The sequence below is a fragment of the Natator depressus genome, chromosome 6 (genome assembly GCF_965152275.1).
Source record: "Natator depressus isolate rNatDep1 chromosome 6, rNatDep2.hap1, whole genome shotgun sequence".
Lineage (NCBI taxonomy): Eukaryota > Metazoa > Chordata > Testudines > Cheloniidae > Natator > Natator depressus.
The window spans coordinates 108,560,504-108,572,718 of record NC_134239.1 but is presented as its reverse complement, the minus strand read 5'-3'; the positions used below and the strand labels follow the sequence as shown (position 1 = coordinate 108,572,718).

At 42.0% G+C, this 12,215-nt stretch overlaps 1 protein-coding gene across 8 annotated transcripts in view; it reads left to right on the top strand.

Moving 5' to 3' along the window:
* Positions 1-12,215, top strand: part of BEGAIN (brain enriched guanylate kinase associated) — a 251,206-nt gene that overhangs the window by 71,436 nt on the left and 167,555 nt on the right. Inside the window, exon 1 of one of the 8 annotated variants that reach the window (XM_074956244.1) lies at positions 10,534-10,637. The exons of the other annotated variants lie outside the window; for them this stretch is intronic. The gene's annotated coding sequence lies outside the window, so the exon portion shown is untranslated. Of the gene's footprint in view, positions 1-10,533; positions 10,638-12,215 lie in introns of those variants that run through there. 8 annotated transcript variants of the gene reach the window in all.

The window sequence follows — 12,215 nt, the reverse complement described above, 5'->3', positions numbered from 1 at the left end:
GCAATAGCAACAGTGAGAGACCTAGTGTAGACAAGCTTCTGAAGCCACTGGTGTTCCTAACGGTGTCATTTAATCCTGCTCACAGGAGTTCTGAACTACTCCGTTCTCTCAGTCTCATCCCTGACACAACTATCCCCCTTATAACCAAATCCTCAAGGAGACATGACAGACATTAAACAGGCTGAGAGCTCGGGGAAAGCCTCACGGGATGAAGGAACAGAATGTATTAAGCTGTTACACGGTCACTGCTGCAGACAGTTTTTTTTTCCATAGACTCCAAGGCCAGAAGGGATGATTTTGATCATCTAAGCCCAAGGTCCTGTAGAACACGGGCATTAGAGCTTCCCCCAAATGATTCCTAGAGCACAGCTTTTAGAAAAAACACACCCAATCTGGATTTAAAAATCACCGAGGATCGTGGATTCTCCAGGACTGATAGATTTTTCAAATGGTTAATTACCCTCTCTGCTGAGATAGCAGTTGCAGTTTGTTGCTCTATAGCTGGGAAAAATCCTATTGCCCGCAAACATGGAACAAGCAGAAGGGATGAAAGGCAATTAAAAGCGTCCAGAAGAAAAGTTGACAGAGAGAACAGGACAGGATGGGGCCAGGTTGAATGATACCAGGTAGAACAGGGGAGGGTGGCCCCAGGAAATGACTGGGAGTAGAACAAACAACTGAACTGATTCAGGGGTGAGCGTTGTACTGCTAATCTCCTATCAAGTGGAGCACTACAGTGAGTCACAGAGGAAAGGGGTATGCCTCCTTGATACAGCCTTACAGGTAATGCCTGGGGATAGAGGAGTGGGAAGGTACACAACTGAACATTATTAAGGAAAAAATTGCAAACTCTGGCCCACAGTCAGTTCAAAGGCAGTAACAGTCCAGTTTGCTAACCAAGACAAAGTAGGCTGTTATACTATTAACGATGATGTAATTACTTGTTGCTGCTACAAAACAATTTGATTAGAAGAGGGAGAGGCTCTACTACTTTGTTACAGCCATCGACATTTGCAACTTTAAAGGCACCTCTATGCTACCCCACAGTTTGCTCTATGGGCATGTGAATAGCAGCACTCCCCAGAGTATTGTGCTGTAATTCCCGTGAGCAGATGCTGCCAGCACAAACTAAAAAGGTTCCTAGTTCGCATTAATGGAATCTTCTTCAAACCAGACTCCATTAATGTGAGCTAGGAAACTTTTCATTTGCACTTGCAGTGTCCACACGAGGGAGTTACAGTGCAGCACTTTGCTGCGCATTGCTGTTCACACTCCCAAAATCTGAACTGTGGAGGAGCAGTGTAGACATGGTTCTAGTTGTCACTGGTAAGGGTTAGGCAATTCAATTTGCAAATTGATCTATGATTTACAGACCAACTGTTAAAATACAGTTGAATATGTCCACATGGACTGACTTTTTTTCTTTTTTTTTTTTTTTAGTCCAGAATACAGCAACCCACCACCCACCCCCATTTTTTGGGGTGGGGGAGGGTTAAAATAAAATCCAAACAGGACTGAAATTATTTTAGGTTATAATGAAGGCTCAAGGCCAAATAAGGGTATAGTACACAGCACAGGAGAGTATTCTAAGGAATCAGGTATAGACACACTTTCCAGAATTCATGTCTGAAAGATGAAATAGTGTGTGTAAAACTGAACAAAGCATGAAATTTTTTTTTCACTAACGGCAGCACTCTTGTAAGTGGCTATAGGACCTTTAAAGTTGATTCCCTGCAAGTATGTAACCATTCTGCTGCTCAGGTGGTGTGTGTCACTTTGGCCAGACAAAGCTCTTGTTACTACATTACTCTAAAAATAAGGATACCAAAAGGTTTTCCCAACTTGTTTAACACCACTCATGATTTTAGTTCTACAGTCTTACTGCTAACCAGCTAAAAATGGCCTTCATCTCAGATCACTGTATACTAACTCATGGTGTGAAATTCTTTATAGAAGCATTTTCAAAGGTTCTTAGGTTTCTTACTGCACTTGCTGATGGATCCACTGACAGCTCTATAGCTGAGCAAGAATCAGTGTACATCAGATTTGTGCAAAATGGGACTTGTACTCTGTTGCTATATACTTGGAATCGGGGGTGGCTAGTATACAAAAGACAGGAAACCACTTAGGAGTGCTGGTGATCTAGGGAGAAAAGCTCAAATGAAAACTGATTGATCTGAATTTAGCTGAAGAGCCCTTCTTGACTGCCACGTGAAGTGGCATAAAGGTCAAGTTTGAACAAGACACTCCACAAGTGGAATTTGTGAAGTTCATCAACTATAAGTTGGGCTTGCTATTCTGATCTCAACAGACTATACGTTTAAAAGTTGGAATTTATTTTGAAACATTTAAATTTTACCATTTAAGTCCCAAAATACTATGCTGTCTTCAAGCTTTTGCTGATAGCTCTGAAAATAGGTCACACATGCCTCAAAGGTATCTACCATGTATCAAAAATGATCATTTGGCAGTCCTCCATTTGGAACCACCATATTGCAGTAACTGAGTCAGGAAGTAACTTAATTTAGGGGCATTCTTTGGAGATTCAAACAGGCAAATTGGTGAGCATGTTTTACTTCATGATGGAGTTTATCACCATTTTGACAGATGTCTCTATCTCAAGGAGATTATCTCTTCTTAGAGATGTTGTAAAAGCTAGAAGGTGCCATGCAGCACTGAATGGCAATCCTGGTCCTTTCTTCCTTCTCAAAAATTAGCTTTAGGTATGGGAAATTTGAAGGGCTAAACATTATTTATGGGGTTTTAGCGACAAATCTGCAGGAAAACCCCCCACATCTTTATGCTTAATGTAGCATTTAACATGTAGATGCTAGATTTTTCTAGGCTATAGCCAACACTAACCTGGCTTCCAAGCTTAGATTCCAGAGTGGCCTACAAGATAGAGAACATTGAGCAGTTACAGTAAAGTACACAGACAATTTGCTAGGCCACTTAACATAGATAATAAGTAAGGAGGAAGACGAGAAAGTGCTACATCAGTGGTAGCATTTAAATATAACTTCAGAGGCACTCAGATGCACTAGAAAGGACATTACACATGTATCTTTAAACAGAATTTCTAACCACCAGGACACCTGCCCATCAGGATGCATTACTCGTGGTATAAATATGGTTCTCATTCTGTAGCAATGAAGTGGTAGAACATGGGTTTTTCCACAATGAATTTAATAAAAAACAAGTGCATACACATACACACAAAGCATATTCCAAGATTTCATACAGATGTATGTGGACAACCCAAGTATAAATGCTTTGCAACCCCACTGGGTTATTCTCTAGTGACCAGAAGTGGGAGTAGTAAAAAAAAAAAAAAAAAAAAAAAATTATTCATGAACCCAGGCACAGTGAGTACCCAATAGCAAGCAACAGTAGTGGAGGACTTAGGCAAGGACTGTTTTGCATGATCAGAGCTAGATTTCAAAGTGGATGGATATAAAACATAAATGGAATGCATAAACTGGTTGAAAGACTATATCGTTGTAGTTATCAACAGTTGGCTGTCAAACTGGGAGGATGTATCTAATGGGGTCCGGCAGGAGTCTGTCCTGGGTATAGTACTATTTAATATATTCATTAATGACTTGGATAATAGAGGGAGTAGTATGCTAATAAAATCTGTGGGTGACACTAAGATTGGTAGGGTTGATAGCATGCTGAAGGACAAGATTAGAATTCAGAGTGAGCTTGACAAATTTGAGAATTGGTCTGAAATGAAGATGAAATTAAATAAGGTTCAAAGTTAAGGGGAAAAATAAAATGCACAACTACAAAATGGGGAATAACTGGCTAGGTGGTAGTGCAGCTGAAAAGGATCTGGGGATTATAGTGGAACACAAATTGAGTATGAGTCAGCAATGTGATGCAGTTGTTAAAAAGGCTAATATTCTGGGGTATACTAACAGAAATGTTGTATGTAAGACACAGTGGGTAATTGTATTTCTGTATTCAGTACTAGTGAGGCCTCAGCTGGAATACTGTGTCCAGTTCTAGGCACCACACTTTAGGAAAGATGTGGACAAACTGGAGAAAGTCCAGAAGAGAGCAACAAAAATAAAGGTTTAAAAAACCTGGCCTATGAGGAAAGGTTAAAAAACTGGGCACATTTAGTCTTGAGAAAAGATTGAGGGGGGAAACCTAATTGTCACAGTTTCAGGGCAACTGCAGCTGTACTCCCCACCGTGGTCCACTAAGGGCATCCACTTTAGGTTTCCAGCTCCCAGCTGTCACCTCTCTTGGGTGGAGATCTGTGTGTCTCTCCTGCCTGACCAGAAATCTTATGGCTACACAGCTCCCTGCCTTACATTGTGATATCCTCAGCAAGCCAGGCTGCCTAAAAAGGCTAATGCCTTCACTTTGCTTTCTCTCTGAGGGCCATGACCAATGTAGCGTACATAGTTATAAGTTACCACACAGGTTCTTCTAAGCAAGCACATTTTCTCTTAAGGTAGAAGTATTACAAAGAAAACATTTAAATAATAAAAGAACCTACATGCAAGCTAGACAGTTTACCCAAGATCATTCCCAACTCCAGCATAGGGCTGTGGTAGACTTTAGTCCTTCAAAACCCACAACTCGGTTTCCTCCATGGTTACAAATTCTTCTGTCTTAGATCCAGAACCAGACCAGAGACTGGGCAGATCACCCATATCTTTATACTGCTCGGGCCTTGAATCTTGGCCTCCTGTAACAGGTAATCAGCAGACAATGGCCCTCTTCTTAAGGTAGAGCTTCAAAAGGCTGGGTTATTGCATAATCAAAGTTGGAGAATTTGCATTAACCTCTCCATAGAGATTCCCCAGAAAGTCCACTTAACACTTAACACATACTGGTCTGGCACATTTTCCATATAGTCTTTTGAACTCAGATCTCACATCTATCATCTCTGCCCCCTAGAGAGGTTACCTACAATCCCAGCCCACAATCCAATAAGGCCTTGCAAAGGATATTACAGGAAGTTGCTGTATCTAATCACACTTAATAGTCTTCAAATTTACAATGGGGATGATGATCAATTACCCTTCATGTCCACTGAAGGTGGAGGAGAAGTAATAGGCTTAATCTGCAGCAAGGGAGATTTAGGTTAGATATCAGGGGGTGGAAAGTTAACTATAAGGCTAGTTAAGTACTGGAAGAGGATTCAAGGGGAGGTTGTGTAATCCCCCATCATTGGAGGTTTTTAAGAACAGGTTAGACAAACAGCTGTCAGGGAAGGTCTAGGTACACTTGGCCCTGCCTCAGTGCACTAGATGACCTTTTGAGGTCCCTTCCAGCCCTACATTTCTATGATGCTATAATCCAGAGTGTTATTAAAGTGGGGAGATTTTCATTGATTTTAAATAAGTTACATATTCTCAGTTTTGATTCACAGTCTCAGACTGCTATCAGTAATGGCACTTTATCATTTTGATTTACATTGACATGAGGGCAAACCTAAATATGAAAGATCAAGTAAGAGCCAGACACACTGAAAGCAGGAGAATAAAAATGAGAAACACTGGTATAATAATCCAAGCCATGGAGGCAATTGTCTCTCACATTGACTTACTCGGGGGAAATGAGACCACAGCTTAAAAGCTGGGACAACCACATTTTCCCCATGAGAACGCTACGTATGAAATCCAAGGCCCAGAACCTGCAGTGTATGGATGCACCTCTTTGCAGTCCTTTTGAAATCAGTGGGGCCTTTACACGGATGTAGGGATTCACTGACGTGAGTTACATTGCTGGACCAAGCCCTTGTCCCACCCAGGGATAAGTGATGATAAAAATAATTTCTAGTCTACTTCCTTTCTATAGAAGGTTTAGGCCAGAAGCTCTGTGCTGTACTTGGCCCCAGTCTCACCATCCTGTAGTGTTCCCACTGTCTTCCATCCACACTCCTGTACAGAGCCACTGCAGAGTTTAGCTCCTCAGCACATAGATAGCACTGTTATGTTCACAGCACACACAAGTTAGATAAAAACAGAAATACTCTTCCTGGAAGGTTGCAACCTAACTCTACTTTATTTCTTAGAATTGAAAATGATAATGCAGGCTGCTCTCTAAGGCATAAGTCACGCTACCTTTCTTTAAGATGACTCTTTGCAGACTGACTCTGCTAGCACACCTTGCTCCAGAGCCTCCTAACCTGCAAGCAAGACAAGGAAACCCTCCCACTCAAAGTGATTGATTGGAATTCCAACACAGTCCTCAGCAGACCATAAGCCAAGGGTCTCAAACACGCGGGCTGCGGGCAGAGCTATTTGCTGTGGCCCGCCAAGCTCCCTGCGCCCCCTCCCCCCCAGTTATTTCCTGCGGCCGCCAAGCTCCCTTCCCCCACCGCCCCCCCAGCACGCCTCATCCCTGCTCCTCTACCTACCTCCAGGTGCTTCCCGCTGCCAAACAGCTGTTTGGTGGCACTTAGCAGTTTCCAGGAGGGAGGAGCGGGGAGCCGCGTGCTCAGGGGAGGAGGAGGAGAAGAGGTGGGGCGGGGGCGGGGATTTGGGGAAGGGGTTGGAATAGGGGCGGGGGGGGAGTTGGGGTGGGGACTTTGGGGAAGGGGTTGGAATGGGGGCAGGGCCTCATGGAAGGGATGGAGCGGGGGCAGGGCCAGGGGCAGCGGGGCAGTGTCAGTGGTGCGGCCCTTGGGCCAATATATTAGTCTTCATGCGGCCCTCCTGGTAATCTGAGTTTGAGATCCCTGCCATAAGCAGTGCATGAGCTCTCCTGTTCTCAGTCCTTCCTCCCGTACAGCAGTTCAACTGTATTCTGTGCTCCTGGTCCCCTGAAGGATTTTATCACCTGCAGGTTCTTCACTATGTTGACAGGCTCCCTTAACACAAGCGCTTTCAACAGTGACAGGTTGAATACCATTGAGAGAGAAGGGTGGTTCTGTGGTTAAGGCGCTGGGTCTCGGGAGACCAGGGTTCTGTTCTTTCTTGTGTGACCCTTAGCAAAGTGCTGAGGGGCAGATTTTTCAACGGCATTTTTAAAGATGCCAATAGGCTCACAGTGGGATTTCAAACTCCCAATCGGAGTGGACACCTAGGTGCCTAGTGGGATTTTCAAAAGCACCCATCTGCATCTTCAGAAGCCTAAATAGCTTTAAAAATCTGGTCCTTAATCTCTGTGTCTCTCCCTTTCCCATTTGTAAAATAGGAATCATACTACTTTGCTACCTCACACATGGGTGTTGAGGAAAAATGGATCAAAGTTTGTGAGGTGCTTATGGGCTATGGAAATGGGGGCCACAGGTACTTAGACTAATGGTTTTCAACCTTTTTTCATTTGAGCACCCCTAAAAATTTTCAAATGCAAGTGGACACAGGCTGAAAACCACTGACCTAGACAGACATTCCCACCTTCTTGTCAATTCTCTTGCAGCACACCCCTGTGCTGTCCCAGCCCCATCGTAGCTTTTCTCTTCTCAAGTTGCAGAGCAACTGTGAGCTATTTGTTGTTCCCCTTTCTGTTGACCCATTCACCTTGGAACCTTTTTATCTTCCTACCAGACAAGCCTATAGCAGGGAAGTACCAGAATCAGTCCTGATGTGAGAGATCTAGTGTTCCTGTCATGTACTGGGTAAGGACTGATTACAGAGCTCCTGCCCCAGAGACATACATGAAGGTGTATTCTCTTTAAAACAATGTACTCATCACTCCAGCTATTACCAGATCAGGTAAAGCATGTTGCACACTGTTCCACCTAATGGTGGAACAGTACAAAACAGTTTAGCATTACATCTTGCTCTTTAAATTTTATAAATAGTAGGAATGTAAAACTTAACTATCCCACTATCTTTGAAGTTCAGTGTGATTCAGTCTGTTATGCATCTCTGAAACATATTGGTTTTCTAATTATATAACCCAAACGCCTAACAACTTGGTCATTTGGCTGCCCATTCATTACAACTGGCTGTGGCTGGCTTGAAATCTTTGAGTCATCTTTTTTTTCTGCATCAGCCACTTGTAAAGTTCTCTGTTGACTGTTTGTTCTGAGGAACAAACTGTCGATGTCGACTGTTTCTGTTGAACTTTCCACTGTCTGTCTCAAAGGTCATATGATCTGTACGACTAATTATTTTTCTTTAAAACAGCTGGAGTTCTCTATCCTTTTTCCTCCATCCAGTGTGACACAAAGCAGTCACCAGATTCTAGAGCCAGAAGTTCTCCAAGTGATGTCTGTTGAAAAAGTGTTTGTAAGCTTGGGTAGGGGGCTTTTTATCCAGTTTGGCTACTTGCTTTATGCCTGACCACTTTAGAGAGGAGTACTATTGTTCCAACATTAGAAAAGAATCTGAGTCGTCTTCCCTTCAGGAGTTTTGCTGAACTCTGAATGCAAAGATTTGTCTTTAAGTTGTTTCAGTGGTGAACTGGCTCATGCAGTTCAGAATACCTCAAGGGCTAGTCAGGGCTGTCAGGTGACTTCAGCTCAGAGGGGTTGATGGTGATTGTAAGTCCCTTGTGAGAGGACTGTCACTGTTCCTGAGTAAATTTTGAAGTTACTAGTCTGTGAATATTCAGTTTCATTGTCCAGGCAGGCTCCATCACCACATGTGATAGATCCCAGAAACAATGCCTTTTGATTGCTTGTAATGAGTCAACTCCCTGACAGCTTTTGTGCAGTAAACAGCTGCAAAATATCCATATTTTGTGCATTTATTACCATATTGTACCTTTGGCTGGACATGCATTACTTGGGCTGTGAATCTTCCCATATCTTGTGCATTTAGTCTGAAAGCTTTTGTAGTTAGCCTGGAATTTGTCCCTCTTAGCCTCAAGGGTCTTATGATAATTACTTTTAGCATTTACTCTGTTTGTTTACGGCATCTAAGTTTCTGATTTTTCAAGTTGCGCAAGTTGCTCTTAATTTTTCTGTTTCACCAGCTCAGACTGCTTTTTGCTATTTGAATAGCTATGTGCAGGGGTAAGTCTGTTTTAGAGTATCATCTGCAAGCCATATGGCTAATGTATTGCTAGTATTTTCATGTTTTGCAGGCCCAAAAATCAGTTTTCAGACAATGCATATAAAGCTTTGATAAAAGATTCATATTCCCCAGCTTGTTGAATTCTCTGGTGAAAACATGCCCTTTCATAAACCACATTTCTCAGCGGTATAAAGTATGCATCAAACCTAGCCAGAACCCTTTCACAGTCATCTTTGGAGGTCTTCAGTAAAAAAAGTAAAATATTTAAAGATATGCTCTGCCTGCTTCCCCATAGCATAAATTAAAGAGCATACCTGGATGTCTCCAGTTTCCTTATGGAGTTTGGTTGCAATGAGAAATCTTGCAAAAAATGTTGCTTTCAAGGTGTTCATTCTGAAAGTCTGTGAAAGCTGAAGTTCTCTGGGGCACTGAAGAGTGGCATATTGATGAGAGCTACCCTGCAACCTTTGTTCCCTTTTTTCCCCTTCCTCTTGCAACCTTTGTTGTAGCTTTCCTTCTCTTTCTGTGCTCCTCTGGCAGTTAAGTTACCTTTATTTCTGATGATATGTCACGTACCAGATATGAACTGGTTACAGAGCTTCCATCCCAGAGACGTATGAATGTGTGTTCTCTTTAAGATACCTCAATGTACTGAAAAAAGAAAAAGGAGTACTTGTGGCACCTTAGAGACTAACCAATTTATTTGAGCATAAGCTTTCGTGAGCTACAGCCCACTTCATTTTTCTTTTTGTGAATACAGACTAACACGGCTGCTACTCTGAAACCTGCCAGTATAATATTGTTGAGCATTTTATCACAGCTCCCATGTGATGGGGAGGGAACAGCCAAACTCAAATGTCATGGCTAGTCTGTGAGGGAGGAGATGAATTAATTTGATGTTTTGGACCAGATTCTCGGTTTTGATCACACTCCTTTGCACAGCTCAGGTGGTGCAGAGGAGCCAGATCTGGAACTTCCCAGTAAGCACAGCTCTCATTTGGTGCGGAGGTGGTGGAGCTGGCTCCTACACCGCACTTAAGGAGTGTGTTGGGGAAGACAGCAGGCAGGGCAGGGCTCCTTGATTCTCAGTTGGTGTATGGCCATTTAGGGACTATATGCAGTTGGAGTAACTTAGAAAAACCCCTAACTCCAAGCCAGGGCCAGTACAGACTAGCCTAGGATATTAGAGTTACAGCTGGCTCCCAAACCCCTACTCCCTCCATGCTTTCCTGCACTGAGCCCACAAGAGAAACTGTAGCTCAATATCCTTTCCAGGGAAAGCAAACACATATGAGGCTACAGCACTTAAGAGGGATACTGCTAATAAGTGCCATTCATCTAGATCAGCCCCACCTAAGAAGTAGTGGGTCTTGCATACTCTATATATTGCAAGCAATTCTGGGTAATAGGTACATCCTGTTAATAGGAATGTATCCTTTTACAGTTTGATGTTCCTGTTTCTGTAACCATAGACTCATTTGCTAGCCTTTTACTGTAGCCTACTTGTAAACTTGGCAAAGTCTCAAGACATTTAGTTAGGAAAACACAGATTGTTTTTACATGCCAGGAGTTTCTAAAGGTTTTCCTTCATAGACTATAAAGCTGCATGTTATCTGTCTAAATATAAAAATGAAAGCATTCCTAAGGACAGGTGTCTCCTTAACTCTGGCATATCTTCTGTGGTGGTGTTGGAGCTTTCATCAGAAAAAGGTGCCTATCCCTTTTTAGCGGAACTGTATGTATATTGCTGTGGATTTCCACTCTGGAAGCATTTTCCTTCAGAAACTGAAATCTGTTGTACAGGTGTTTAAAACAGTTAAGAAAAAGGTTAGCTAAAAAAAATCATTATAATCCAGAAACACGTGGCAGACAACAATTAATTGTCACTGGTTGGTGGGACTAGAAGGAAACCCTCAAGTAAGACTGTAGATATTGTGACTGTAAATCGACTTTGGCAATAGTTTTGTAGTTAAAATTCCATTGAATGCACTTCTGGAAATGCTGGGTGGACCTGACCTACATTATTGAGTCTTTGCATTTCCATCTCCATCCCATGAAATAATCCCTAAATCTCACTACAATATAAAAATGAGATTTGCCAATGTTTTTCTGTTTGTAGTTCCTACAGCTGTGAGCTAATAATGATGACAGGCAGAGCTAGCATTTCTGACTCAGATGCCAATGTGGATTGAAAGTGTCCCTGCTCCTTATTTATCTTTTATTATATATTGGTATCCTGACCGTGCTGTATTCAAAATAGTAGAATCATGATTCATCATTCCCATATCCTCAGATGCCTTCCGCATTATTTCCTAGAATGACAGCTACTTGTCGTGGGATATCTAGCTCATTATGTACTAATTAGCTAAAAAAAAACAAACAATAAATTATTGGCTTGTGCAGACCACACAAAATTAATTTGAGATCAGCAAACTACAGTTGTGCAGAACATAAGGTGAAAAGGACTCCAGAAACCAAGTTATTTCCTAATCTAAAAGAAAGGTTACTACAAATCTGAGGATTCAGTGTGATATCACTGTCTAAAAATGCAAAAATAAAGACTATTAGTTTCTATATAGTAATTCTGTCATCTGTATCTATAACGGCTGTTCAGTTTGAAGTCTTGCCTGTTAAGTGTATGTATGAATTGGAACTCACACTAAAGTATGCCCAAACCAATCTGAGTTTTGTATGGCAAGTCTTTGCTAAATAATTTATGCACTCTCAAAACCATAGTTAACTAATTTCTTTGTTATTGGTCACCAGATTTATCTAGAGGTTAGTTAAATTAAAGTGAACTAAGATACAAGACCTTATAGCCAGCAGGCAGAATCAGCAAACAGAGGAGATGCCATCCATTTACTTGGGGAAGCTCTTTTACATAAAGCAATTGGTTGCACTTTCCATTCTTACTCTGCCAGTTTTCTTCAGCACTGGCACATTAGGGCATTGGCTTGCAGTCGTGCTTTAATTACTGAAATTAAGACCAATCATGTAATAGCAAAAAAGTGTAAAGGATGCTAGTATAAGCAAAATGTCCACTGAGTTTGCCCACTTTAATCACTTAGGGCCTGATTTTCATAGGTGCTGAGGATCCACAGGACCCATTGACTTCAGCTGGACACTGGAAAATGTGAACCAATGTTTTATACTGTAAAGACTACGATGGTCTTGTGGTTAAAGCAAAATAGCAGCAGTCAGGTGATTGGGATTCACTCCCAAGTTCTGGCAAAAAAAATTTGTGCAACCTCAGGCAAGTCACAAAAATTCTGTATGTTTCTCCAGGTG